At 36.5% G+C, this 27519-nt stretch overlaps 1 protein-coding gene across 4 annotated transcripts in view; it reads left to right on the plus strand.

The window, feature by feature from the left end:
* The window catches only part of FHIP1A (FHF complex subunit HOOK interacting protein 1A), a 371400-nt gene that overhangs the window by 131202 nt on the left and 212679 nt on the right, over positions 1 to 27519 (plus strand). For 3 of the 4 annotated variants that reach the window (XM_051964895.1, XM_051964893.1, XM_051964894.1), the window contains exon 3: positions 12864 to 12910. The exons of the other annotated variant lie outside the window; for it this stretch is intronic. The gene's annotated coding sequence lies outside the window, so the exon portion shown is untranslated. The remainder of the gene's footprint in view (positions 1 to 12863; positions 12911 to 27519) is intronic. 4 annotated transcript variants of the gene reach the window in all.

Here is a 27519-nt window from a genome sequence, read left to right on the forward strand (position 1 = left end):
TATGTTGGTACAAATACATCTGAGGAAGTATTTGTTTTTTATTTTAAAATAATCTCCCTCTTGACCATATTTGTAATGCTTGGTTGAATAAAAAAAGTGTTTGTAATTTGCCTTTGTTCTCTTGGACAGAAAGCTTTTTCTATCAGGGTAGAAGGCTCATATCTTTTTATTCAACTAAAAAGTATCTAGGAAAACAGGGCTCGTTGTAGATAAAAGTGGGCAGTAGTTTTTCCCTCAGTGCAACTTCTCTCTCCCCCTTTTTGAACCTCTTTGTCTATTTTTTTCAGGGCTCCTTTTCTTACCAGGTATCCAGTGCTTCTATGTTGTTCTGTGTTCTAGAAGAAATCCAAAGGAATTAGATAAACTCAAGTGAGCTATGGGATTGGTGACACTATGGTGTCACAGAAAAAGAACAGGTTTTAGGTTCAAATGCTGGTTCTGGTTTTAGTATCTGAGGCTAGATATGAACTCAAATTCAACTGCCTCTTGGACTGGTGCTCTATCCACAGGACACTTAACTGCCCTGGCTCTATTTTTTTCTATACATACCTGTGTGACTTTGAGTCATCTCTGGGACACAATTTCCTTATTTTTAAATGAGGAAGTTAGTAATATACATTGTTCAAGAGAGTGTCATCTCACAAAAGTGACAGATGCCACAAGTATTCAGTTAGGTAGTTGCCTAACAGGGGTTCACATGTGAATAGAGACCTGGGAGAACCAGCATACAGTGTGGATACCCCATTATTGGAAAAGGTTTCCATCAATGTCACCTAACTAAGCCATGACTTTGTAGGGTAGTGAGATTTCTCAGGAGAGCATCTGGCCTTACTAGGACAATTAGGTTAGGAAAGGGGATAAGCTTGGATATTGGTACTACAGAGAAAATTAGTTTTCTTCTTTGGCCTATCTTGGCTTCCAGCTTGGACTAGGTTGGTTTCTTGAATAAGACCCCATTTCCCTTTTTTCCACTAGATTATCTTTTCCCATAACCTCAGTGATATTCCCCCACCACTAGACATATTTAGCCTTCTTCAGGGAAATAACAATGGTAAAAATGTCTTATCTAGATTATTTAAGACCAAAAAAAGTTGAATTTTTTTGGGGGGGTCTTGCATAGTAATAATTGCCCACAATGCTAATTTCATTAATTCATTTATAGTGCAGCAAAAAGCATGCTTGTTTTGGAGTTAGAGGAAGTGAGTTCAAATCATGACTTCTGTCTGCCTTGCTGTATGATCTCAGGTAAATCACTTTCTTTCTGTGTTTCACTTTAGTTATCTGCAAAATGAAGAGTTTGAATGAAATAATCTTTGTGTCCTCTTCTAGTTTTAAATCAATGATTCCTCTGATCTCTCTTTCAGCCCTAAAACTCTGAACCAACGATCATGTCTGTGAATTTATGAATTACTCTGGATCTCATTTTCCTTATCCATGAAAGGAGGGGATTAGATTAGGTGACCTCTGAGTTTCTTAAGTTTCTAATTGGATCATCTTGTACCTTCTCCAAGAAGCATTGGCATTTTGAAGGAAATTGATATTGAAGGAAACTAAGCCTTAATAAATGAATCTGAAAGGAATTTGTGTGTCATCTGAGACCCATGTGGGGAAAATATATGTATTATTTAAATTGAAACCATATCATTACTCAAAATACATCATATAAAGTCATGAGCTTTCTGTTCTTTTAAAATTATGAATATCAGAAATATGGGCTTTCCTTTTGGATCCAGGATGTTAACTGGACAGTGATGAGTTCTTGTAGATTGGTAGACAGTCACGCAATACCACTTTGCTTGCTAAAGATTTTTGTTGATATATTCATGACCCTGGAAAGAAGTATGATGAAAACGAACTTAGGAGTTAGAGTCAAATCTTATCTCTAATATATATTGGTTGTATGACTGGGACTAGTCCCAGATAACTAAGACTAAAACTTGTGGAGCAGGTGCTGCTTTGCACTGATTGAGGGAATTTCCTCATTGGGAATTCCCAGTACTTATGAAACTAGGAATTGTAAGTTTGGTCCTCCCCAAAATATATTATTATTTCATCTAGTACAGAATCACAGTATTTTAGGCTTGGATGAGACTTTAACAGTTATTTGATTCATCCTTTACTTGATCATCCCTCATCATCAATCTTGGTGAATGAAGCCCTACAAGTGAGGTCAACGCTTACTGCCGTCCAAAGCAGCCCATTTCACTTTTGAATAGTTCTAATTATTTGGAAGTTTTTTTTCTTTACATCCTCCTGAAATCTGCCTCTGTAGGTTTCACTTTTCATCCTCTGTTCTCTTTGAATCAATGGGGTCAGGAACAGTGCTAATCATTCTGCCACAAGATGACATTTTGAAGTCCTAGGATCATAGATTTAGAGATTGAATAAGACATGAGAGGTCATCTGGTTTTCTCAGAGTTGGCGAGCCCCTTCTCCCAAATGTTTTCTGTTCTCTAAGCTTCCATACTCATTTCCTGCTCATCTGAGTCCTCCTGCTCATCTGATTACTTCTCAGACTGATTGGTTCATCATTTTCTTCTTCTCCCTAAATGTGACTATGCCTTAAGCTCATTGCCAGCCCTCTTTTCTTTTTAGATTGCTGTTCTTGGTGCTCATTCCCTCCTCAAATTACCTCTTTCTAGGATAACACATACAGAACTAGAAAGGACTTTAGTAGTCACCTAGTCCAACCTCCTCTTTACAAATGAGACACACTCTTAAAGTTGTGAAGGATGAGTTCAAGATCACATGGGTAAGTAACAAAACTGGAATTTAAACTCATCACTCACAATTCAGCATTTCCTGGCACAGAACAACAGATAATGACCACAGCAGCTACTTAAGCAGCTAGGGCAAAGTTTATTACTCCTCTCTTTGGAGGTAGGTAGCATATTTCTTCATGAATTGTCTGGAATCATAGTTGGTGGTCATCGTGCTGGTCAGAGTTCCTGAGATTTCAAATTCATTTGTCTTTACAATATTGTTATTATATAAATTTTTCTCTTGGTTCTACTTACTTCAGTTTCCATCGGTTCATATACATCCTCCTAGGTTTTTCTCCGTACGTGTAAGAGATCTGACTTCTAACTGTACCCCTCTTGATCATGATACCAAAGCTTTGAAGAAAAACTAAATAGACCTATGTGATTAATAAATTGTCCCAATGAGGCATATGCCAATTTAAGAGTTAAAATGAGACAGGACTTAATTTTTTTAAAAGGTTTTATTTATTTCTTTTAAAATTAGATGAAGTGCCATGAATTGCCTTGGCAAAACAATGTCTGTTACAAGAAAGTACATAAGCTATTTAAATAAATGACCTTAAAAACTACATAGCGGGAAATGAGTATAGGAGACTAAATCTGGAACAATGTTTTCTGCTCAACCAAGACAAGCCTATCTCTTGTTGAAGTGGTTGTGAATAAAACCAGTATCTCAGAAGCAAGATGCCAGGAAGGAACAGAAGGAAGGGAAGGGGGTGGTGCTGATGGTGAGAGGCAGGGCAGGTGGGATGGCAACCCCCAAAATACTGACTGATGTAGCAGGTCTTTGCTCAGTGCAGAAAAATTGGCTTATGAATACAAAAATTAGTGTGACATCAAATTAAATCCAGGTGATTCTGCAGGAAACTAGATATGCTATTAAGTTTATAATTTCTTACAGCACAATAGTATTTTATCACATTCATATACCATAACTTCTTGAACCATTCTCTGATTGATCGATACCTCCACAATTTCCAGTTATTTGCTACCAGAATAAGTACTGCTACAAATACTTGTATACATATTGAAAACTTAAATATATTTGATTGCCCCATGGGACCAAAATGAAGAAGAAAGGTCCAGGATTCTTACTCACTAGAGTATAGTTTACTGCACTACAAGTGGGGCATATCCTGCCATATCCAAAAGGAGTCTGCAGCAAGCATGGCAGGGATTGGGTATACTGGAGTATTTCCCAATGGTAGCTGCACAGCTGTTATTATAAGTATATGAGTATACTTTGCTTGTAATTGAACTGTTGAAATTATTTTCTTAAAGTATACATCCACTCAAGCCTCACAAACTCTCTCTGTCTTTCAGTAAACTCCAATCATAGATAAGTAAGTGATAAGATTTTTTTTCCTTTCTTTTTTTTTGGAGGCAATTAGAGTTTAAGTGCCCAAGGTCACAGCTAGTAGGTCAGATGTAGATTTTGAATTGAGACTTTTCTGATTGCAAGTTCAGCCTTTTCATTTGTTACACAACTTTTTTTTTTGACCAAAGAAACTAAGATGTACTTTTACCAGAAGAGATCACAAATTTGGTACCTTCCTAGTCTTGAACATGTGCTTAAAAAAAAAAAATTATATGTGGAGTGATATTGAGCTTTTACTACCTTAAAATTCTTAGATCCTTTTCAGGCACCTCATTTCAACATTTTGTAGTCCTGAAGTTGATTTTTTGAACCTGAGTGTAAGATTTTTACATTTATTTCCATTAAATTTCATGATGTTGGATCTGACCTAAGATGCCTCTATGCATATTTAAGCTTTAAATACTCTGGCTTGGGGTGTCATAGAAACAAATACTACACAGTAGTATTAAATAATAAGGAATTTAAAGCTCTTTGCAAACTGGCTTCATAGGACCCTTTTAAACTTATTCATGGCAATTCTCCTACTGCAGTCTAGATTCTAGCTACTTGTATTTCCCTATGTACATAATATAACAGCCCTCGTCTTCATCCGTGGAATATTGTCTCTCAATTCTGCCTCTCAGAATCTCGAGTGACACTTTCTGGATGAGGCTTTTTCTGATTCCTCTTACTGTTAGTATTTCCCAACAAAATTCATTTGCATTTACTTTGTAATAATTTAGCATTTTCATTTTTGTGTATGTTGTGCATCCTTCTTCCCTTCAGTAGAATATGAGTTCCCCGAAAGTAGCAACTGTTTTAATTTTAATTTCCTTTATATTTTTATTTTTATTTCCTTTATATTTTGAACAGTGAGTGGCACATAATAGGCATTTAATATAGGACCTCTATCCTATATAATTAAACTCGATGATTATTTTAACTTAACAAAATGAAAACTTGTGACTATAAATGAAAAGAAAAATTGTCTTGTGCCTATTAGAATTTATTTTGCTTCTAAATAACCTTTGCAGATTGGTTCTATCATTCTCCACAACTTAATTTCTTAAAGGTTCAGTATTTTAAAATTTCCCAAAGACCTTAAAAATGACTCATATATCTTATCCACTTGGGATGGGGACAAGGTGCCTTTCATGCACAAAATGTATCACCTTTCATGCACAAAATGTATCTGTCCACCCAGGTTAAATGACTAAAAATAGAATTCAGTGTTTGATCAAGTATCTAAAAACATTCAATTAGAGCTCCAGAATAATTATAACTCATTCTTTGTATGTTGGCAGACATGAGAGATGTTTGGTCTTAGGTGATTTTATATGGTAATCAGTTAGATATTGTAATTGTGTAAAATGATCCCCAAGGCTCAGATTTGTTTTGTGTTGGTGTATACCCAAAATTATATCTTTGTGAAGGGTTTGTAATGACCAAGTAACTTTTCCAGATGATTTGTGCATTTATAGGAGTGATTTCTTCTTGGCTATGCTTTGCTAGCCACTCCTTTGTGTTTAGGCTGGTTTTTGTTTTTAATATGGAGTATATAAAATTTTTATTCTAAATTAAATTTTAAACAAGGTAGAAATTACAAAAGACATAGAATAATTTCTTGTATTGTCATCACATTCTCAGAACATTAGTTTTCCCATGTTTTTTTATCATTTTAAATTCTTCCGAGATGCAGATGGTGAGCATGATGAGCAGGCTATAGCATTAACCAATAAGGAACTCCAAAGGGGAGGAAGAAAAGAAGTAAAGCAAAACAAAACAAAAAATCAAGGAGGGATTTTCTGAGAGGAAAAAAGATGGGTTGATTGACATAGTATAGACAAGGTGATAAGAGATGATAAGAGGTGTTGCCTGGTGACCCTCAGGTTATCAGAAAAAAGCCTTCAGAACATTGAGTAGATCCTAAGTAATGAGCTTACAGGAGAACCTGAACAAGAATCACACAGAATGGGCTGGCAAAGATGAGTTGTGATCATTGGGTCATTGGAAGGAAATTCTGAATTGAAATGATCCAACTGAACATCCTTCACTATGTCAAAGATCTAGTTCTGTGGAACTCATCCTCTGCTGAAGAATGCCAACGGCAACACTTTCATATATTTGTGTAATTGGTTTCAAGAGTTACTAGTTAATCAGTGCCGTGATTCAAGGCAGTTCCAATAGACTTGGACTAGACAATTCCATGTGCATCCAGAGAGAGAACTATGGAAATTCAATGTGGATCAAAGCATAGTATTTTCACCTTTTTGCTTGTTTGCTTTTTCTTTCTCATGGTTTTTCCCTTTTGATCTGATTTTTCTTGTGCAATAGGACGAAAATGGAAATATGTTTAAAAGAATTGCACATATTTAATCTATATCAGATTGCTTCTGTCTTGGGGAGGAGGGAGGACAATTAAAACACAAAGACTTATGGAAATAAATGTTGAAAACTGTCTTTACATGTATTTTGGAAAAAGTTCTTAGTAAAAAGAGTTACTAGCTAATAACCAGCTTGTATTGTTATCATATTTTAAGGTAAACAAAGGGTTTTTCCTATTTTACATCTTTTGATCCTCATAAAAACCCTGTGAGAGAGCTTTTATTGTTATCCACATTTTATGGATGAGAAAACTGAGTCTGAGAGGTTAAGTGACTTACCTGGGATCACATAGTAGGTATCCAAGATAGGATTTGAACTCAGGTCTTACTGGCTCTAAATCAAGCTCTCTAACTAGCTAATACTGTTCCTAACTTCTCAAAAAAGGAAAAAACCTTACCCCTATTGGCCATGAGCCTGTGATCTGTGGTTTCTAGGCTAGTCTGGCAAAAGCAACAGACATTTATCACTGGACATGCTTTTAATGTCTTTCCTACTTTGTAAGCCCTGCCTCAACTCAGGTCCCCTGACTTTAAATTTAGAGTTCTTTGAACTCTACTTGAGAATCATTTTTTTAGTTGATAGGGACACGAGTTGGAAGGGTCTCGGCTGCCATCCAGACCAGCTCCTCCATACACAGAAGGAATCCTGCTGTGACATACCTGAAGCAGATATCTGTATGGGGTGTCTCATTTCTCCAGGCAGCCCACTCCACTATAGACAGATAAAATTGTAAGAAAGTTTTTCTGACTTCATTTCTTTGCCGTGTTCACTAGTTGCCTTGGTCCTGCCTTTTGGGTCAACCTCTCCCCCTCCTCCCCCCATATCTAATCCTTCCTCCATATGAAAATTCTTAATTTCAAGATAGCTATTAAGTATACTCTATTCCGACCCTGAGTTTTCTCTTCTCCAGAATAACTCTTCCCAGGTGTTTCAGCCAGTCTGTGGAAGGCACTGACTCATGGACTTTCACCATTCTGGATACTTTCCAATTTATCAATGTCCTTCTTAAACCATGGAGCCTAGAACTGATCACAGTCCTCCAAATGAGTTCTGACTAGGGTAGAGTACAGTGGGATGATAAGACTCTTGGGTAGCCAGTCTTCACCATTCCAGGATGATGTACCACACTAGGCATCTTAGGGTGAACTACTGCAGAGAATGCAACTCCCTTGGGCTGATTGTGTTCAAATGCCAAACGTAGGTTTGCCTAAAAGACAATGGAGAACTTATACAAGGCAAGTGCTCACTCAGAGATCAGACACTCTCAAGATCTCTCTGAGAATTTTGGTATTGATTATGACACATGGGAGATGCTGGGACAGGACCACCTAGCATGACTTGCCCAAACCAACAAAGCTGCTGTTCTCTGTGAGCAAAGCAGAAGTGTGGTAGCTCAAAAGGAACATAAGATGAGCAGATTTTGAGCAACTGGATTCCATATGTTCATGTGGATGATTTGTGTCTGACCTGTGGGTAGAGTCTTTTGAGCTTGTATTGGAATGATCAGCCATGGTCAGACACACTGTATGTTGACCCTGACATAATGGTCATTTGGGTGTTCTTTGAGCACTAAGGACAGCAATCCTGAGCACTGTGAAATACCTAGACTCTGTGCTAAGTTGGGGATCCAAATGCTCTCTAGGAGCTTACATTCTAACAGGGGAAAGTTGAAAACAAAGATAACCAATTTCAACTTGTGAAGAATCTCATTGGCCAGACTGTGTAGATCCCCTTGTTTTTAAGATAAGGAAAATGGTAAGGCTTAGGGATTTGTTCAATATGACACTGAGAAAGAAAAGAGCAGAGTTTCAAACTCGGGTCCCCTGACTTTAAATTCAGAGTTCTTTGAACTCTACTTGAGAATCATTTTTTAAAATTATAGCTTTTTATTTACAAGATATATGCATGGGTAATTTTTCAGCATTGACAGTTGCAAATCCTTTTGTTCCAACTTTTCCCCTCCTTTCCCCCACCCCTTCCCTCAGATGGCAGGTTGACCAATACATGTTAAATATGTTAAAGTATAAGTTAAATACAATATATGTTACAGGTCCAAACAGTTATTTTGCTGCACAAAAAGAGACAGACTGAAATAGTGTACAATTAGCCTGTGAAGGAAATCAAAAATACAGGCAGACACAAATTGAGAGATTGGGAATTCTGTGTAGTGGTTCATAGTCATCTCCCAGAGTTCTTTCGCTGGGTGTAATTAGTTCAATTCATTACTGCTCTATTGGAACTGATTTGGTTCATCTCATTGTTGAAGAGAGCCACGTCCATCAGAATTGATCATCATATAGTATTGTTGTTAAAGTATATAATGATCTCCTGTTCTGCTCATTTCACTCAGCATCAGTTCATGTATCTATTTGAGAATCATAAATCATTTACTTTTCTATGAAGCCTGTGAAGAGGGTTTTCCAGTAAACTGGTCAATTTCTTTCTGGCATCCTACCTCCAATTATTCTTTTTTTAAAATTAAAACTTTTTATTTTCAAAATATATGCATGGATAATTTTCAACATTGCAAAATTGTGTGTTACAAATTTTTCCTTCCCTTTTCCCCACCTCCTCCCCAATATGTTAAGCACATGCAATTCTTCTATACATATTTCCACAAATATCATGCTGCACAAGAAAAATCAGATCAAAAAGGAAAAAATGAGAAAAAAAATAAAATGCAAGCAAACAGAAAGAGTGAAAATGCTAGGTTGTGATCCACACTCAGCAGCCACATTAATTATTCTTTAAAAATATTTTATTTTTTTAAAGTGGATGCTTCAGAAAAGTCTCATAGCTGGTCTACTATGAAACTTCATCATTGAGTGCATGTTAAAGATTTCTATCCCCTGGCTAGAATCTTACAGAGAACATCTCTTTTTTTTCTTCTTTCTTATTTCTTGCAATGTCACAGAAGGGAATATAGCAGTAAAAAGCAAAAGGCCATTGCCCCACCTTCTGTCTCCTGGTCTAGCTTTCTAACTCATATCTGTTGGTAGATCCAAGGGGTTTACAGCGTTCTAAAGCTATTTGGGATTATCCATAAGGTCATAGAATTTGGGTTTATTGCAAGATAGGACCTGGAAAATCTGAATTGAACTCAATTCTAGACATGCCCTGGAAATACCCTTGGTATGATAGAGAGGCAGCTTAGGTTAATGGATAGAAGGCTGGACTTGGGGATAGGAGGACCTGAGTTTGAATCTCATCTTAGATATTTACTAGCTGTGGGTGGGACCCTAGAGAAGTGACTTCATTTTCCTCAGCCTCATTTTCATTTGTAATTGGAGATAATTATTAGTACCTAACACCCAGAATTTGGGAGGATCAAATGAGATAAAATGGGTAAAATGCTTTATAATCTTAAAGTTCTATAAAATATAGATGTTATTATCATCGGCATCGTTTATATGTTTATATCATTTACATTTTATAAAATTAAACTTCTATGTTCTTTAGTACAGTCCTATGGATTGTTGATCTCTTGCCCTTCCTGAGACCATTCTGGAGTGAGCATCCTCAGGTTGGTTGTAGACAGTATACCACAGGACTGAGCTAAGACAGTGGATTTCTGATTGTGGTTGTTTTTTGGCCTGAGAACAACAGGTGTATTAAGCATCTGTGTTGTAACAGGCAATGTGCTAGGTGCTAAGGATACAAAGAAAAAAAGTGAAAATGTCTCCACCTTCAAGGAACTTATATTAATCGGGAGGATACAGCCTATCAGCCAATACCAAATAAATATGACATAACTTTGTGGTGATGGAGTGTCAGTCATAACTGGGGGCTGTCAGGGAAAGTCTCATGGAAGAGGTGGCCCTTGAACCTGGCATTTGAAAGGAAGCCTGGGATTCTCTGAGTTTGAGATGAGGATTGTAAGTGAGTAGAAGAAACATAGGAAAAGTCATAGAGATGGTAGATGAAATGCCTCATACAGGGAACATAAAATATTCCAGCTTGGATGGAGCTTGGTGAACAAAAGAGAATAATAGGCAACACCTACATTCTCTTCATTGCCTGACTACCCATCCTTCTCCTAATTAGAAGTTGATAAAATTATAAAGACACCTTTTATAATTATGCTTTATTTTTATGTGTTTTAGTGTTTATGGAGTTTTTCTCACAATAGCCCTTTGAAGTAAGTGGTATAAAATTATTTATACTTATTTTCCAGAGGACAGTATTGAGTCTCAGAGACTAAAGACTGACTTGATGAAAGAGTCAGAGATAGGTCTTTTGTCTTCCCAGGTTGGACTCTTTCCACTATATTAGGCCTGGCTTTTCAAAGTAGTAGGACAATACAGATGAAACAAATTAAAGCAAATGTTTGCCTACTCCCCTCCCTGCAACATTCAGTTTAGGGAAATCAGTTTAGATACTAGATCTCTGATATTGTCTTTTAATTTTAGGGAACTTTTGATTATGAAAAATTGCATGTGTAAGAAGCAGATGAATATTTTTGTTTACAAACTTTGGATGCATCATAATGATGTGTATATGTGTATGTGCCCCCCCACACGTGTATGTGCATATGTGTGTACATGGGGACACTGTGTCCAGAGCTTATCCTTTCCTGGTTTTTCCCTGTCTGTCCTCTCTTCTCCTTCCAGTCTCCTTCTCTTTCTCTTTGCTGTTTACACTCCAGGACTGTATGTTTGGTTTTTGTGGATCAATTTAACTGTCTGAGGTTTATATTTTTGTTTTTGTTTTTTTTTCCTGAGCTGACTCTTGCTGCTAATGAATGTGATCATTTATAGCGTGTCACTGAAGTCTAGGCGAGTTAAATAATTGAACAAGCTATGGAGGGTAAGATAGCTGCTCCTGTATGAAGTGTCTTTGTTGCTATGGTAACACCCTTACTTGATTAAGGCAGCTGTTTGTCATTTTGACCACATGTGAGTCTAGCCCCGGCCAGAAGGAGAGCAGCAGGAAACAGTGGAAAGATTGCTAGATTTGGAGTCAGAACTTGAGTTCAAATCCTGTCTTTGCCATTTGTTAATGTGTGACCCTTGAAAAATCCATTTCTCTCTCTGGACCAAATGATCTTGAAGATACCTTCTAAAACTAAAGTACTTTGTCCATAGTGGACGCTTAACCAATTATTTGTTAAATTATTTTTTAAATATGTAGAGGTGGTGTGTATTATAGATAGAGAGCCAAGAAGACCTGAATTCAAGATTTTCTTCTGGCTCAGTGACCTTGGCATGTCACACTAAGACCGTAAATTACAGAGAATTTGCTAACCTGGTAGAGAGAATACCTTCACCTGGCAACTCCCTATAGCCATGAAATTACAGATTCACCTCTAATTCCTATCTCTCTAAGAAAAGGATTCTTAACCTTAGATCTATGAACTTGTTTTTTTTCCCCTCCATTATTCTGATCATTGTTTTTTTAGTATAATTAGTTTCCTTTACAATTTGATATTTTAATCTATACATTTAAAAACATTATTCTGAGAAGAGGTCAGTGAGCATCACCAGAATGTTAAATGGTTCCATGACTCAAAAAAGTTAAGAATTTCTTTTCTGAAGTAGGTTCCTAACAGTGAAGTGTCCAAGGTGGAAAGAAAGGAAATCTACTTAGAAATAGGTGACTTTGGGAAGCAAAAACTTTTATATTCCAAAGGATTTTTTTTTTTTTTTGGTCCAAGAACTTCTGGATTTGGGATCGGAAAATTTGATTTAGAATCTAGCTCTATTCCTGCCTGTGTGATTTTGGGCATGTCATTGTCTTGTCACTTGTCACTTGTCATTCATTGAGAAGATTGGATTGCATGACATCCCTTTTAGCTTTAGATGTTATGCTTCCTCGGAGTCTGGCCTTCGGGAGGAATTTAATCTTTTCAAGAACATTCTTATTCAGTCCCTGATCATCTAAGTGCATCTCCATAAAAATATAAATGCCTGTTCACTACAAACAGGTATGTTTTGTGCTATTAGTAAAACCTTTTCTAAACTAGAGCCCTGAAGTGAAATTTGAGGTAAGCTGGTTTAGTGTGCTAAATCCAGAATCAGTTCTGATTTAATTGTGGGTCTTATGAATCTGTGAATAGGGAAAGAAGGGAATGAGCATTTATATGGCACCCACAGTATGTCAGTTGCAGTGCTAAGGGCTTTCCAAATATCTCATATGATAGTAGGGGATATGGCTGATGTAGCTGATGGGAAAATCACTTAAACCTTCTAGTCTTTTCCTTAGCTGTAACATGGGTGCAAAGGATGATGCTGAAACAATTATAATGACTGAAGGTTCATTGTAATAGCATGGAAAGACTTCATAGAGGAGATTACATTTAGAACAGTGCATCGATCTGGCAGAGATGATGTGATAGCAATTTTGAACTTTTTAATTTTCAGGTGTGGAGTTATTCTCAGGAGTGGAGGAGTTATGTGAACAAAGGAAGGTAAGCAACTCAGTTCAACTATTATAAAATAAAAGTTGGGTCTACTGACATAGAAGAGCTAAAATAGCACAACTGACTAGTGAAACAGAACTCTGGTAGTTTTTATTTACTGAGTAAATACTTTGAAAACCATCCTAGACCTCATTTTATTTTTTCAATTCCCCTCCCCCAATTACATGTAATGATCGTTTTCAATTTTTGTTTTCATTTCAAGTTTTATTTACTTTTATAAGATTTGAGTTCCAAATTTTTCTATGTCTTTCCCCTCCCTCCCCTCTTCCCAAGACAGCGAGCAATCCAATACATGTTATACATGTACAATCATGTTAAACCTATTTCCATATTAGAAATGTTGCAAAAGAAGAATTGGAACAAAAGAGATAAACCACAAAAAAGCAAAAACAACCAAAAAAGTGAAAATAGTATGCTCTGATCTGCATTCAGACTCCATAGTTCTTTCTCTAAATATAGATGGCATTTTCCATCACAAGTCTTTTGGAATCTAGACCTCTTTTTAAAATCATCATATCTTCTGTTTTTTCTATTACAGGAATTTTCTGATATTCAATCCTAATTGAATACTTTCTTGTAACAAAGATAAGTAGGCAAAACCAACTAAATAAAAAAAAAAAAGACATCTGACAAAACATATAACACTCTTTTTCTATAGTCCTTTATTTTTTCCTCCAAAAGCAGGGAGAGATTTCCCAATAACCTTCTGAGAAAGAATTATATGATCAAACTGGTATTGGACAATAAAGAAACTGGAGGTAATGAGGATATCCAATCAATTAATCACCAAGCTTTTGCTAAGTGGTTACCATGTATTAGGTATTGGTACTAACATGGTCCTTGATGTCACAGAGCTTAAAATTCTAATAAGAGAGACAGTAGCTTCACATTTACATAAGTATTTTCAGAATGTATCCAAGATAAATATAAGGTAGTTTGGGAGGAAATGTACCTGGAGTTGGAAATGGGATACCAGGAAGAACTTGACAATTGAGATAAGTCTTGAGGTCCTTATGATGAAGAATGTTGAGTAATGATGAGGAAGGAATATGTTCTGGGTATGGTGGGACCCCTAGCATAAAGGTAGGGGATAGAGTGACATGTGGGTGAGAGCTAGTGAGTGGACCAGTGTGACTAAATCACAGATTTCTAGGAGGAGATTGAAGTGAAAGAAAATTGAAAGGTAGGAAGTCTCTAAGTTGTTTTTTGTTTTTGTTTTTAGATTTTCTATTTCTTCTTTTTTTAAAAACTTTTTATTTTCAAAACATATGTATGGATAATTTTTCAACATTGACCCTTGCATAGCCTTGTGTCTTAGATTTTCCCCTCTTTCCCCCCACCTCCTCCCATAGATGCAAGTAATGTAATATGTTATACATATTAAAATATATGTTAAATCCAATATGTGTAAATACATTTATACAATTCTCTTGCTGCACAAGAAAAATCAGACCAAAAAGGAAAGTAAATGAATAAGAAAACAAAATGCAAGTGAACAACAACAAAAAGAATGAGAATGTTATGTTGTGATCCACACTCAGTTCCCACAGTCCTCTCTCTGAGTGTAGATGGCTCTCTTCCACACAGGATCATTGGAACTGGTATCAATCATCTCATTGTTGGAAAGAGTCACGTTCATCAGAATTGATCATTGTATAATATTGATGTTTTCATGTACAATGATCTCCTGGTTCTGCTCATTTCACTTAGCATCAGTTCATGTAAGTCTCTCCATGCCTCTCTAAAGTCATCGTGCTGATCATTTCATATAGAACAATAATATTCTGTAACATTCATATACCATAACTTTTTCAGCCATTTTCCAACTGATGGGTATCCACTCGGTTTCCAGTTCCCTGCCACTACAAAAAAAGGGCTGCCACAAATATTTTTGTACATATGGGTCCCTTTCCTTCAGGAAGTCTCTAAGTTAAAAAGAGATTTAAATACCAAGCTCTTGGAGGGCAAGGAAATTTGATTTTTGCATTGTATTCCCATTGCCTAACATGGTGCCTGTATGAAGATTAATAAATGCTATTAATCAGTTGATGACTGATAATTTTCTTTGAAGGTAAATTCCTTGACCCCCTCTTTTCCTTCATTGCTGAGCTTTTAGACAGCATCATCTTCACTTGCTATAGGTATTTCTTTAGTACCGTCTTACTCTTGAAAGGTCTTTCACTCTTGCCTTTCTCTCACCTCCCTGTAGCCCAAACATTGCAGATTTTGTGTACTCACTTACATCTCAGGCATCAGCTTCCTTCTTTGTAACCCTTTTGGTAAAGGCCCTTATCACCTTTCCCCTATCCTGTTTTAGTAGATTCCAAACTCGTTGCCCCCTCACCAATTCTTTCTTCACAGAGCTACCAAAATAATGTTATTATTCTCACTCAGAATTCTGTAGTAGTTTCCCATTGTTTTAAATTATAAGCTTAGTCTACCATTGAAGGACCTCTAAAACCTGGTTGCAGAGTGTACCTTTCTAAGCTTTTGCTAGGTTCCCTTTCATATGTTCTACACGGACCATCCCCTCATGCTTGGAACACACTTCCTCCAAATCTTTACTTGTCAGAGGCTTTCTTTACTTTTAAAGCTCATTAAATGCCATCTTCCCAACAAAAATCTCCTTAATTTTCTTCTGTCCCCTCCCCACCTAATCTTCCAGATGAAAATATTCTCCTTCCTCAGATTACCCTAGAACACTTTGTTTGGAACTTTCTTTTGCTCTCATTATATAGAGCAGGTACTTTTGCAAATAATGTATCTTCTTTCAAAGACTAAAAGCAGCAAGGTAGCACAGTGCCAGGCTGGAGTCAGGAACAGTCATCTTCCTGGGTTCAATTCTAGTTTGGGACTCTAGTTTTGTAATTCAGAGTAAGTCACTGGATCCTATTTGCCTCAGTTTTTTCATCTGTAAAATAAGTTGAAGAAGGAAATGGCAAATCATTCCAGAATCTCTGCCAAGAAAACCACAAATGGGCTTACAAAGAATTGGCTAAAAAAACAACCAAACAAAAAAAACCAACATCTTAAAGACAGGAGGACCTGAGTTCAAATCTGGCCTCAGACATTTAACACTAGTTGTGTGATCCTGGGCAAGTCACTTAACTCCAATTGCCTCAGCAAGAAAAAAACAAAACATAACACCTTGACTGAACAACAACAAAGCAGACTAAATTCCTGAAGGGCAGAGCTTAGGTTATTTTTTCTGTATTTGTATTCCTGGTAGTTAGGATAGTGCTTTGTACACTGTTACACACAGTAAATATTTATTGAATTGAAGATAGAATCATAAATATGTGACAGAATAAACAATTAAATTATCAAATCCCTTCTTTTTTTTTTTTTAACTTTTTATTGACAGTATCAAATCCCTTCTTTAAAAAATAAAAAATTTTGTTTGAGAAAGGCTTAAATTTTGCTGTTCAATCAGAGCATTTTAAATTGTTTAGTAGGTGTCTGGATGCAAATGCAAATATATCCTTGGAGATATAAATACAAAAATGAAACAGTTCTTGCCCCCAAGGAGCTTATAATCTATAAAGAATGGATGAAAAGTATTTATCAAGCACTTACTATGGGTCAAGTGCTGTGCTAAAGCAACTTATGCACATACATGAATATACAAAACAAATACAACATGAGTTTTAGAGGAAAATATTAGTGATTGAGAAGGTTAAAATTATAGAATTGTAGATTTGCAGCTAGAAGGACTTTAGAAGTCATGGAGTTCAACCTCCCTAATTTTAGAGATGAAGAAACTGAGAATCACAGAGAGAGAGAGAGAGACCCATCTAATCACACATCTAATAAATGTATGGGATTTGAACTCCAGTCTTACTGACTTCAAGTCTGGCATTCTATCCACCTTGGCACTTGGCTTCTTAAGAAAAGACTTCAAGAAGATGAAGGAAATCTGAAATTCTTACAGGGAGAAGGCGGGAAGGAATATTCCAGGTAGGACAAGTAGCCAGTGCAAAGTTATGAAGGTGGGAAATGAAATCCTGGTTTAAGGAATAATAAAAATGCCAGTTTGGGCTATATAGAGATTGTGAAAGGGGAATAAGGTATAGGAACACTGGAAATGTAGGATAGGACCATATTGTAAAAGCCTAAAGGCTTTTATATCACGCAGATATTGATACCTATACATAGATATCTATATAACTATAGATTTTATATCAAGCAGAAGGTAGATATTTTATGTTTACCAAAGAAGTATCTAACATTGGATTCTTCCTCTGAGTTAGAATATTTGAAACTTTAAAGCCTCCCTTCCCCAACTTGGCAGAAGTTGTTTGGTATTTTAGTTGTATAACTTTTAATCTTATCCATGGTATAAATGAGATGTTTGCTTTATGCAAATTGATTCTGTAATTATGCGATCAAAAGCCACACAAATCTAGCTTTCCCCCAAAGCTAAGCATTTGGTGATTCAACTATGTTGCCTATAGGCTGTGAAGAAGGAAAAAATTTAAAAAGACATAATCCTTGTGAAGTTAATTTTTAATATCTACACTCCTTCCATCTATCTTTGACAATTAGAATATAAATTTTTTAGGCTTTAAACAATTGTTTATTACCCCGCCACATTTCTTTGGGTTCTTTTCATCTGTTCCCCAAGAGGAAGAGAAAAGAATCATCTTGCTATGTTCACATTGACAATCAGCTTTACCTTCTTTGAAGGCCTTAACTTTATTTATGTTGAAGTTTATTATGATTCATGGTTTCTACCTTGAACTACTGTTATATTATTTCAAAGAAGCATGCTGAATATTGCAAAAAAAAAAAGAATGTCAGAGATCCCATTGGCCTTTTTTACATAGGGGTTTTCTGAAAGCATAACATATTGAAAACATAGTATTGAGACAGGCAAAGAAATAAGCATTTATTAAGCTCCTACTGTGTGTCAGACACTGTTAAGCACTGAGGATATAAAACTTGGGATAGAAAAATGAATATGAGTTCAGTTTATAAAATTACTAATCAAGTTCCTACTATGGGTGAAGGTCTGTGGACACAAAGACAAAAAAGGAACATTTCTTGCCCTCAAGGGGCTTATTTTCCTTCTGGAATTGAAAATAGAGACCTGGAGATTGGGTCTTGGACATTTCTCTATGGTGTCGTATAAGTTGCCTTTACTTCTCAGAACTGAAGTTTTCTTGTCTGTAAAATGAGAGGGTTAGACTAGATGACCTCTTCTAGGTCTAGATTTTGTGATTTATATTAAAGAGACTCAGAATAGAGCCTTGAGTGTTTTGCCTTTTTTCTCCATCTCTGTCTTTGTGAGAACAGACTATCTTGTCAGTAGAGAATGACCACAAGGGGCCAATTTTGTCACTGGCTGGAAATACATTGAAGGATGACTGCATTCAAATACGTTATAGTTGTAGCCTGACAGCTAAGTAAATATGGATAAATGATAATTTGGCCTGCTGGATTTTGCCACCATCTTTTTCTCAGGTTTGATTTATGCAGGAGTACTTTTCATTGGACTCCTATAAAACATACAGCTAACCACATTTTCCTTCTTATATGGTGATTTGAGAAAGGGAGATTGGTAGACTGGAAAAAATCTTTGTCTCAGATATCCTGGATAAAAGTTTGATGGCAGCCAAGAGAGTTAAGAAATTTGTCAAAAATGTAGAAGATACAGAGCTGTCATTTAGTAGTTAAATGGTTTAAACAGGTTTCAGAAGAATTATAAACCTTCAGTAATCATAACATAGTGCTCTAAACTATGAATAATAAGAGAAATGCAAAATAAAACATCTCTGAAGTTTCACTTCATTGACAGCATATGATAAAAGGTGATAAAAGATTTAGGGGCTGCAAAAGAGACACATGTTGATGATGCTCTTAACTGGAAGCAGAACAGGATAGGGAATTGGCTGGATGTGAGCATGGCTAGAAGAGGATTTGGGGACTCTTCCCATTGGAAGATTGCTGTAAGCTGTTGTAATAATGGAATAATCTTGAAATAAATGGAACCATAGGAAAATAATATTATCTAGTAGTTTCAATAATGTAAATGAAAACACTCTAAAGGTGGCTAAATTTAGAATAAAAACAACAACCAATAATGATTCCAGAAAGGAGATGAAATTGCTTCTCTGAATGAGAGATACAGGGTGCCACAGGTTCTGAATGTTGAATATGATTGTCAGACATGGGCATGATGTTGATTTCTCTCAATTAATGGTTTTTCTCTGCGAATAAACTTCGATTGAGGTATAAATGTATAACAAAATAGCTACCGAATAAAGAGCAAAGATCCATAAAACTTGAAAACAAAACAAAAAAAGAAGGGAGGCAGCTAAGTAGTTACTGTAGTCAAGGTCAATCCTATTGAATTTTATCATTCTTAAAAATAGACCTCAGCCTATTTACTTTTTAAAAACAATTATCCCATTTTATTAATGCTTTTTATTTTTAAAAAATCTTATTTTTTTCTGAATAGTTACCTCCCTCTCTCCTACCAACTGAACTATCCCTTTTAAGAAAGATTTAAAAAGAAGTTGGAGGTGGGGGTTGGGGATAGGGGAATGAGAGTGAGTAGCAGTTTAGCAGAACTAAGTGATTCTTCAACCGTGGCTGGCAATATTTGTAGTATCCCATCCCTATAGTCAATCCTCTGCCTCTCTGATGAATGAGGAAGATGCATTTTCTCAACTCTTTCCAAGAATAATTCGCATATTTAAAAGAGCAAAATGAAGTAGAGTAAATTGTATTGTAAGTCAGGTAATAAGACAAATGATAGATGGAAAAATTACCACAGATGTGCTTGAGGAAAGCTGGTTTGGTTTTGGGTGCTGGTCCAGAAAGAAAGAAATATTGAGGGAAGAATTCATTTAGAGGCTCATGAATGATTGATTCAGCTAGTTATTTTTTCTGTCATTGTCTAAATTATGTATTTTTAGAAAGAAGGGGTAGGATTGATAGGATTTATATACATATAATCTGCTTTACTTTTTTAATTCCCTAATGGAAGCTGTTCTTGAACATTTGAAATCATCATAAAACTGACTTTCTGTTAATCCAAAGACCTTGCATCATCTTATTTCCACCATCCTCCCCCTTCAATGCAGAATACAGATGAAGGTCCAGTCCAGATAGGACAAGGACTAAATTTTATTTAGGTGTTTCACTTCTTTGGGAATTATTTATCAAAGGAGTAATACATCTTTGTTATTTATTATAGTTATGGATGCCATGGAACAGGCCTGGCTTCTCAAGGGCTATGCTGGCAGAGTATAAGATCTGGCAGCCTCTATACCACGCTGAAAAGCCTTAGAGTATTGGCCCCAGGATGGACAGTAAATCTGTTATTTTAAAAACCAGCCTGGCTAATTTTGAAGGAGCTTATCATGCCAGTGATCAAATTGTAGATCTTTGAAACACTAACGGGGATGGATGCAATTATTAGGTGTTTCTGTTCAGTGGCTGTGGGATTCTTGGTAGAAATAAAAATGATAATAATCAGTATTTTATCTAAAGCATTTTATAGTGTACAGAGCTTTTTATTCACAAACAGCATTGTAATGTAGGTCCAGGCAAATGATATTTTACAGAAGGAAAAAAACAAAGCTTTGAAAACCTTTAAATATACATTATGACCGACAACTTGGTGTAATGACTAAAGAAACAGCTTTGGAATTGAAAAGTCCTGGGTTCAAGTTCTGTTTTTTGACATACTGGCTGTTTTCTTGATATGATCCTCGGCAATCATCTTGAACAAAACGACTGAACAAAGTCAATCTTCTTGATTCCAAGCTTAGCAATTGAAACACTGTAGCACCTACTTGTGCTTTCTTACCCCCATGCCTTTGCCAGAGCTTTGGAATACATCTCTTTTCCCAGCCTTTTTACATTCTTTTGTCTGTAATTCACTTGTGAACATAAACATATTATTTTGTATTTTATTTAATTATGTATTTTTCCTATTTTCCTAGTAGAACAGGAGCTTTTAATCATCTGTCATGCACCCCTTCGGCAGTCTGGTGAAACTGATGGACTTTCCAGAATAATGTTTTGTTGCCTTCATTCATAATTGAAAAAGTATTAAATTTCAGCTGGAGGTTAGTGAAAGTGAATATGAAGTTTTTTTAAAATTATTCAAGTTCAGGGACCTCCTGAAATCTCCCCACAAAGTCCTTGGGCATCCACAGATCCCCACTTAAGAATTCCTATCCCACAGAGTACTTCACGAGAGGAGAGAACATGTATCTTGTCTCAATTATTTTATTTCCACAGGTGCTCAACAGCACCTTCTCAAAGAAAGTGATGTGGGGGTTGGAGAACCTAATTTGAATCCTGGCTCTTCCATTATTACCTTGCTGACCTTAGAAGAAGGTCATTTTAAATTTCTTGGTCTCTGTTTACTCATGTGTAGAATAAAAGAATTGGATTCCTACCTTTCATAATTCACAGTTCATATTTTAGGTTTCTAAAATGTTTTTTTTTGGAAACATGATCTCATTTGGCCCTCAAAACAACCCAGCAAAGTAGATGTGAATATTTGGTTCATTTTATATATGAAGAAATGGAATGTTTTTTTTTTTTTTCCATTTTATAGATGAGGAAATTGAAAAGTTAAGGGATGAAAGTCATGTAAGTCAAGACTTTTTAAAATTTTTTCACTTATGACCCCTTTTCACCTGAGAAATTTTTATGTGATCCCAGATATATAAAATAGGTATGCAAATTAAACATTTACTGATAATAAATCATAATTTCGCAACCCTCATATTCAATTATGACACCCCATATGGGGGTCATGAATCACAGTTTAAGAAGCTGGGCTAAGTGATAGATCATAAAGCTAACAAAGTTATTTGAGACGGGATTTGAACACAGCTCTGCCTGGTCCCATGTTCAGTGCTTTATGCCCTGAACCACACTTGATCCCGTCTTGCTCTATAGCATGAATACTGTAGATTATTAAGAAACTTAGTTCTCCTTTTAAAGAGATGTTCTTCTTCCTTTTTCCCAAAGGGGGAACTGTTAACTTCAAAGCCCTAGAACATGGTAATGGGCATGGAACTCTAATGCAGTGTCTGCGTGTTTATATTCTACTGTCGTCCTGGGGTTTTGAGCACTTCAAGTGTTATAAAGCAAATTTAGTATTAAGCTAATTATGCTGGTTCTAATGTACTTGGGAGCCCAAGGTGTTGTAATTAATCCTATGCTAGCAGCTCTTTTAAATGAGGACAAGGGTAATTTTTAGGTCCTTCATCTGTTTAGTCCTAATTATGGCCATTTGGAAAGCTTTGGTGTAATGTCTATTGATTTGTATTTTTTTATTAAGCAGTCGAGATTGAGTGACCCCAAGTGATTAGCCTTTTAGCTTCTCAGATAGGACCCAGTTTTTGCAAAAGAGTTAACTTTACTGTCACCCATATTCTGCTTAGGCTTGTGCACAGTCCATCCCTCATGCTCAGAATACTCTTTCTCTTCTCCTCCAGCTCTTAGCTGGGTTCCTCAGGATCATAGTTTCATAGATCTATCTAGTGGTAGAAGGTACTCTTTTAATCCCGTCATTTAATAGGTGAGGAAACTGAGATCCATTTTCTACAATGGGTTTTTGCCAATCCCTTTCAATCCTACTCTACCTGTTGTCCATGAACTCCCCTTAAAATTATTTTGACTGTATATTTTTTTCATTTACTTCTTTTTAGGTGGGTAATACTCTTCCTTTAGGATGGGAACTACTTGGATACAGGAATTATTTCCTTTTTTTCTTTGTGTTCTAGCTCTTAGTATAGCGTTCTGCATGTAGTTGGTGCTTAATAAATGTTTGTCAAATTGTATAAAATGAAGATGGGTATTAGCTATTAGCGAACGGGGGTAAATAGAGGTCATAATTGTTACAAAACACTTGCCTTAACCTTCCTCCTCCATGATGATTACAGTATTATTGATCCTCTGGTAGTGATTGTTAGGGCCCTTGGGTGTAAGGATAAATCATCAAAAGAGTCTGAAGTAATATAGGACGAGAAGTTACATGTGATCATGGCAGCTTGATCAATTTTGGTGGCTGGCCTGATAAATCAGCTTTCTCAGTTTTAGAATGCATCATCTACAGTATGGCTCTGGATTGTGCTTAAGTACCATACTGAATGCAGTTGCTAGCAGTAAAGATTGGAAGCATATGGAGGACAGCAGAAGATAGATGGTTTGTGTCCTCTGGAATGGATATCCTTTCCCTCCAGTGTAACAGCTCTCCTCTCCTGCTAAAAGAGGGAAAGTGATGTCCAACATTGCCATCTCCATTTTTGTCACCATTCATTTGCTCTATAACCTCTTGCAGTCTTTTCTCTGCCTTATTTCTCCTGCAGATTTCATGGCACTGTTCTCTTCTCTTCTCTTCTCTTCTCTTCTCTTCTCTTCTCTTCTCTTCTCTTCTCTTCTCTTCTCTTCTCTTCTCTTCTCTTCTCTTCTCTTCTCTTCTCTTCTCTTCTCTTCTCTTCTCTTCTCTTCTCTTCTCTCTTCTCTTCTCTTCTCTTCTCTTTTCTCTCTCTTGCCTCTTTATGACCTCTTTTGGGGTTTTCTTGGCAAAGATACTAGAGCGGTTTGCCATTTCCTCCTCCAGCTTATTTTACAGTTTAGGAAACAGAGGCAAAGTAAATTAAGTGACTTGCCTAGAGTCACACAACAAGTAAATGTCTAAAGCTGGATTTGGACTTCTACTTTGCACCTATTGCTTTGCTTGGGTTGCCCCTCCATCCACCTATCTCCTAATATTCTATTCCTCCCTTCTTTTTTCTTGCCTTCTTTTGTGTGGTATCTCCCCGTTTAGATTGTAAGCATCTTGAAGTCAGGGACTGTCTTTTTATTAATTATAACCTCACAGTGCCTGACACATAGTAGGTGCTTGAAAATGTTTATTAGATTGGATTAGATTAACAAAAGTTTGTCAACTTATTGGAATGTCACCCCCCTTCTGACTTCGATTATTTGGTAAAACCTATTCTCCTTGAAATCAAGACAGATGGCAGCTGGTGGTTGTAGGCAGAAATTCATCTGTTTTCTCTGTCATTTTCAGAGAAAGTGCTGCAGTTGTGCTTTACAGCAGTGAATTGCACAATCAGCCGTGATGAATGTATGAGCATTTTTAATTAGTCTGCATGCCCTCTTTCTAATGCAATCAGAAACCTTCCATCTGAGTAGATTTAGAATCATTCATTTATCATCCTCAGTGCTGGATAGAAAACCTTTCTCTTCCAGCCTCCAACTTAAAATCCCTGATTGAAACGGGTTTGTTGTTGTTTTTTTAAGTGCCCGGAGTATATATCTATAGAAGCATACATTTTGAGTAGAAAATTTAAAAGTAGAAGGTTGTAATTGAAATTAAAATGTTAAAATGTGGATAGTCCCAGATCTCACAAGCTCATTGAGACAGCGTGTTGTAGTGGAATAGAATATAAGCTGTTTGAGGGAAGGGATTATCTTCCTTCCTTTTTTTTTTTCTTAATATTTTTATGTTTGGGTTTCAACAAGATCCTGGCAAAGCTGATGTTTAATATATTCTTTTTAGTTGATGGAAAGATTACTGGATTTCATGCCATTGGGACTCAGGGTTGAGATTCCCTTATTCAGAAAATGAGATTTCTAAGTTCCTTCCATGCTCTGACATTCTGTGGTCTTTAATACCATTGAGATTGTTCCTCCTCCTTTTCTTTAGGATTGCTAAACATGGAAGCTCAGCAACTCTTCATTGAAAAGGCTGAGTATTCCAGAGCAGCTAAGTGTGCAGTGGATAGAGCAACAGTCCTGGAATCAAGGAGACCCACACACTCACTAGCTTGCCTGGGGGGAAAAAGCAAACCTTGCCAACAAAACAAAACAAAACAAAAAGTCTGGTTATTTCTAATTTGAATCTCTGAATTCACTAAATAAAAATAAAGAGGATGAAACATATACACAGTGATAACCCAGTATATAGCTGCTGTTCTGATTTCAAGGAGTGCCTTTGACCTGTGCTTTCTTTGTGACTGTGGACAAGTGAGTTAACTTTCTCATGCCCCTCTCAACTCTCCATTAAGAGCGTAATTGAAGAAAAGGTGCTATTCTTCACTGCTAGAGTAAGTTCCTAAGCTGAAACCCCCTTTATTGATGAAATCCTAAGTCTTGTTCCAATCTGTATCTTTATCAATATGATTATCCATCTGCTGAGCTGATTCTGTGTTTTGGAAGGAGTGATTGAATTTAGGGAGTAAAATTAGAAAGCCACATGCTTTGGTTTCTAACTTCATGAAGAAACCACTAAAAGAAAGAGGAATATTAACATGCTCTATTTGTCTGGATTGAAAACAGTTCTTTAAAAAGAACAGTGAACTTCTAAAAAACAACAAGAAAAATAAAAGCAAGAATTAAAGATAAGGAGAATCTCAGTTTTTACTGGTTCACTGAGATTTCCATCTTTGAGGTAGACCAGTTTAGAGATTTTCTTCTCAATTCACTTCAACAGTTGAGAGATATTTTGACAAGTGTCAAAATAAAGTTGCATTTCTCATTTTTGTTTTAATTGCTGTCTCTCTTTCCTCCCAGAGAAGCACTGTGGAGGGTTCTGGTCTTTTAGGGATAAGATCTGGGTTTGAGTCTTTCCAACATGCACTAGTCTTGTGACTCTGGCTAAGTCATTTAACCTCTCAGCCTCAGTGCCTCAGTGCTCTCCTCTATAGTATGAGATAACAATATAAATATATTATACATATACTATCTAATAGATATATAATTATAGATAATAATATAACATTGAGGCTTTTTATGCCTCATTGTATTCTTGTGAGAAATGTTTTGTACAGTTTCAAGTATTGTTGAAATGTGTTATTAGACTGTAATCTTGTCTTTATCTTGGTTCTAGATTTTACAATTTAAGTTGATGAAGTAAGATAATTCTTAGTTCAAAGTTAATACTTTGAACATCCTGTACTCTCTGCCTATCAATTTTCCTCATTTATTATTCTCGCTAGCTGGAGGAATTTGGGTAACAATAGCATCTCTAGTATCTGTGATCCTATGGGTATGATTTGTATATCCAGTGGGTCACATTCTCTTTTCAAGGATTAATCAGGGCAGCCTACTCTGCTCTGATTGGCCAGTTTGTCATCTGATCTATTGTGTCTGCCCAAACGACCATAGCTTTTGGGCTGGGACAGAACTCTACATCAGGAGTTCCAACTATGGAACATGGGCTCCATTGGGTCTGAAAGTCTCCCCAGTGCTATTGACCCTGATGTACATGTTGGGGAAAATTTACCAAGATAAATAAAAATGCAATAGAACATTGGTTTCTACACCTGCAGGGCTCCTTTATATACAGTTTAATGCCCCCCTGTTTCTATTTGAGTTTGACACCCCTGATCTCCTCAGTTTGAATAGAAGAAACTGTATAACTGTCTAAAGTTACACAAGTAGCAGGTCACAGAGAAACCAGAATTTGAACTCAAGTGCCATCCATACTTCACACCCACCTTAGTCCTCTTATCATCTACCTTCTGAGTTCAGACCTGGCCTTAGACTTGTCTTAAATAGGTAAATCACTTACTCAGTTTCTTCATCTGTAAAATGAATTGTAGAAGGAAATGGCAAACCACTCTGGTATCTTTGCCAAGAGAACTTCAAAAGGGGTCATGAAGAGTTGGACAGAACTGAAAAATGACTGAAGGAGAGGAGTACTCACCTTGATAAAAACACAGATACTCAATGCAGTAGAGATGGAAAGAATTCTCTCCTTCGGTCCGCTTTGAAATGGCAACCTGAGACCCAGAGAGATTGTGACCTGCCCATGTTCACATAGCATGCGATAGCGTAGCATCGATTCTGTGATTTTTAAACCTATTGTTCTTTTCATGATGCTACAGAGACATAGTACAGACTCTGAATTTAGCTTCCACCAGCATACCTGCTTTCTCTTCATTTAAATTGTGGTCAGGAACTTGATCAGCAGAGCTCTCTGTATGGTCTCTAACACATGGAGCAGGTCCCTCAGGCTCTTGAGGAACTCTGAGGATCATCAGCTTTAAGAAGATGCTTCATGGTGGGATTTTTTTCCAGCCATCCCACATGTGTGCTTATGTTGAGTTGAATTGTGCTCCAAGCAGATTTGTCTTCCTCTCCAGGAACGGCAACTGCCCTTCTAAATAATAAAAACAACTTTTGATAATGAGTTAGGTCACAGTGGGAATGGTAGAGTCTTGTTCTGTGGCATCCCCAGCTCATCAAGTGGAGATTTGGGGAGTGGGATTTCCTCCAAAAGCCATCACAAGTTAAACCAGGAATCATCTTTAAAAAAGCTCTTTCCCAACAGAAATAAATAAGATTTTGAGAACAGGTGATTTGTAATTAGCCTTTTGTTGGGGCCCTTTTCAATTTGCAGTCAAGCTCCAGCGTGCTGTGGTGTATCTATTTTTAGTTGTCCAGATACTTAAAATATACTATCATCTTATTCAGGGTCATGTCAGCATTTTTCCATTTTTCCCTGGGTACATGTGTGTCCACCGATTAGCCTTAGTACAGCAATTATAGTTCAACCTAAGATGATTCCTCTTCAATCTAGAGGACATTTAAAGTGCTTTGTTATTATAAAATTTCAC

This window comes from Antechinus flavipes, chromosome 6 (assembly GCF_016432865.1).
Source record: "Antechinus flavipes isolate AdamAnt ecotype Samford, QLD, Australia chromosome 6, AdamAnt_v2, whole genome shotgun sequence".
Lineage (NCBI taxonomy): Eukaryota > Metazoa > Chordata > Mammalia > Dasyuromorphia > Dasyuridae > Antechinus > Antechinus flavipes.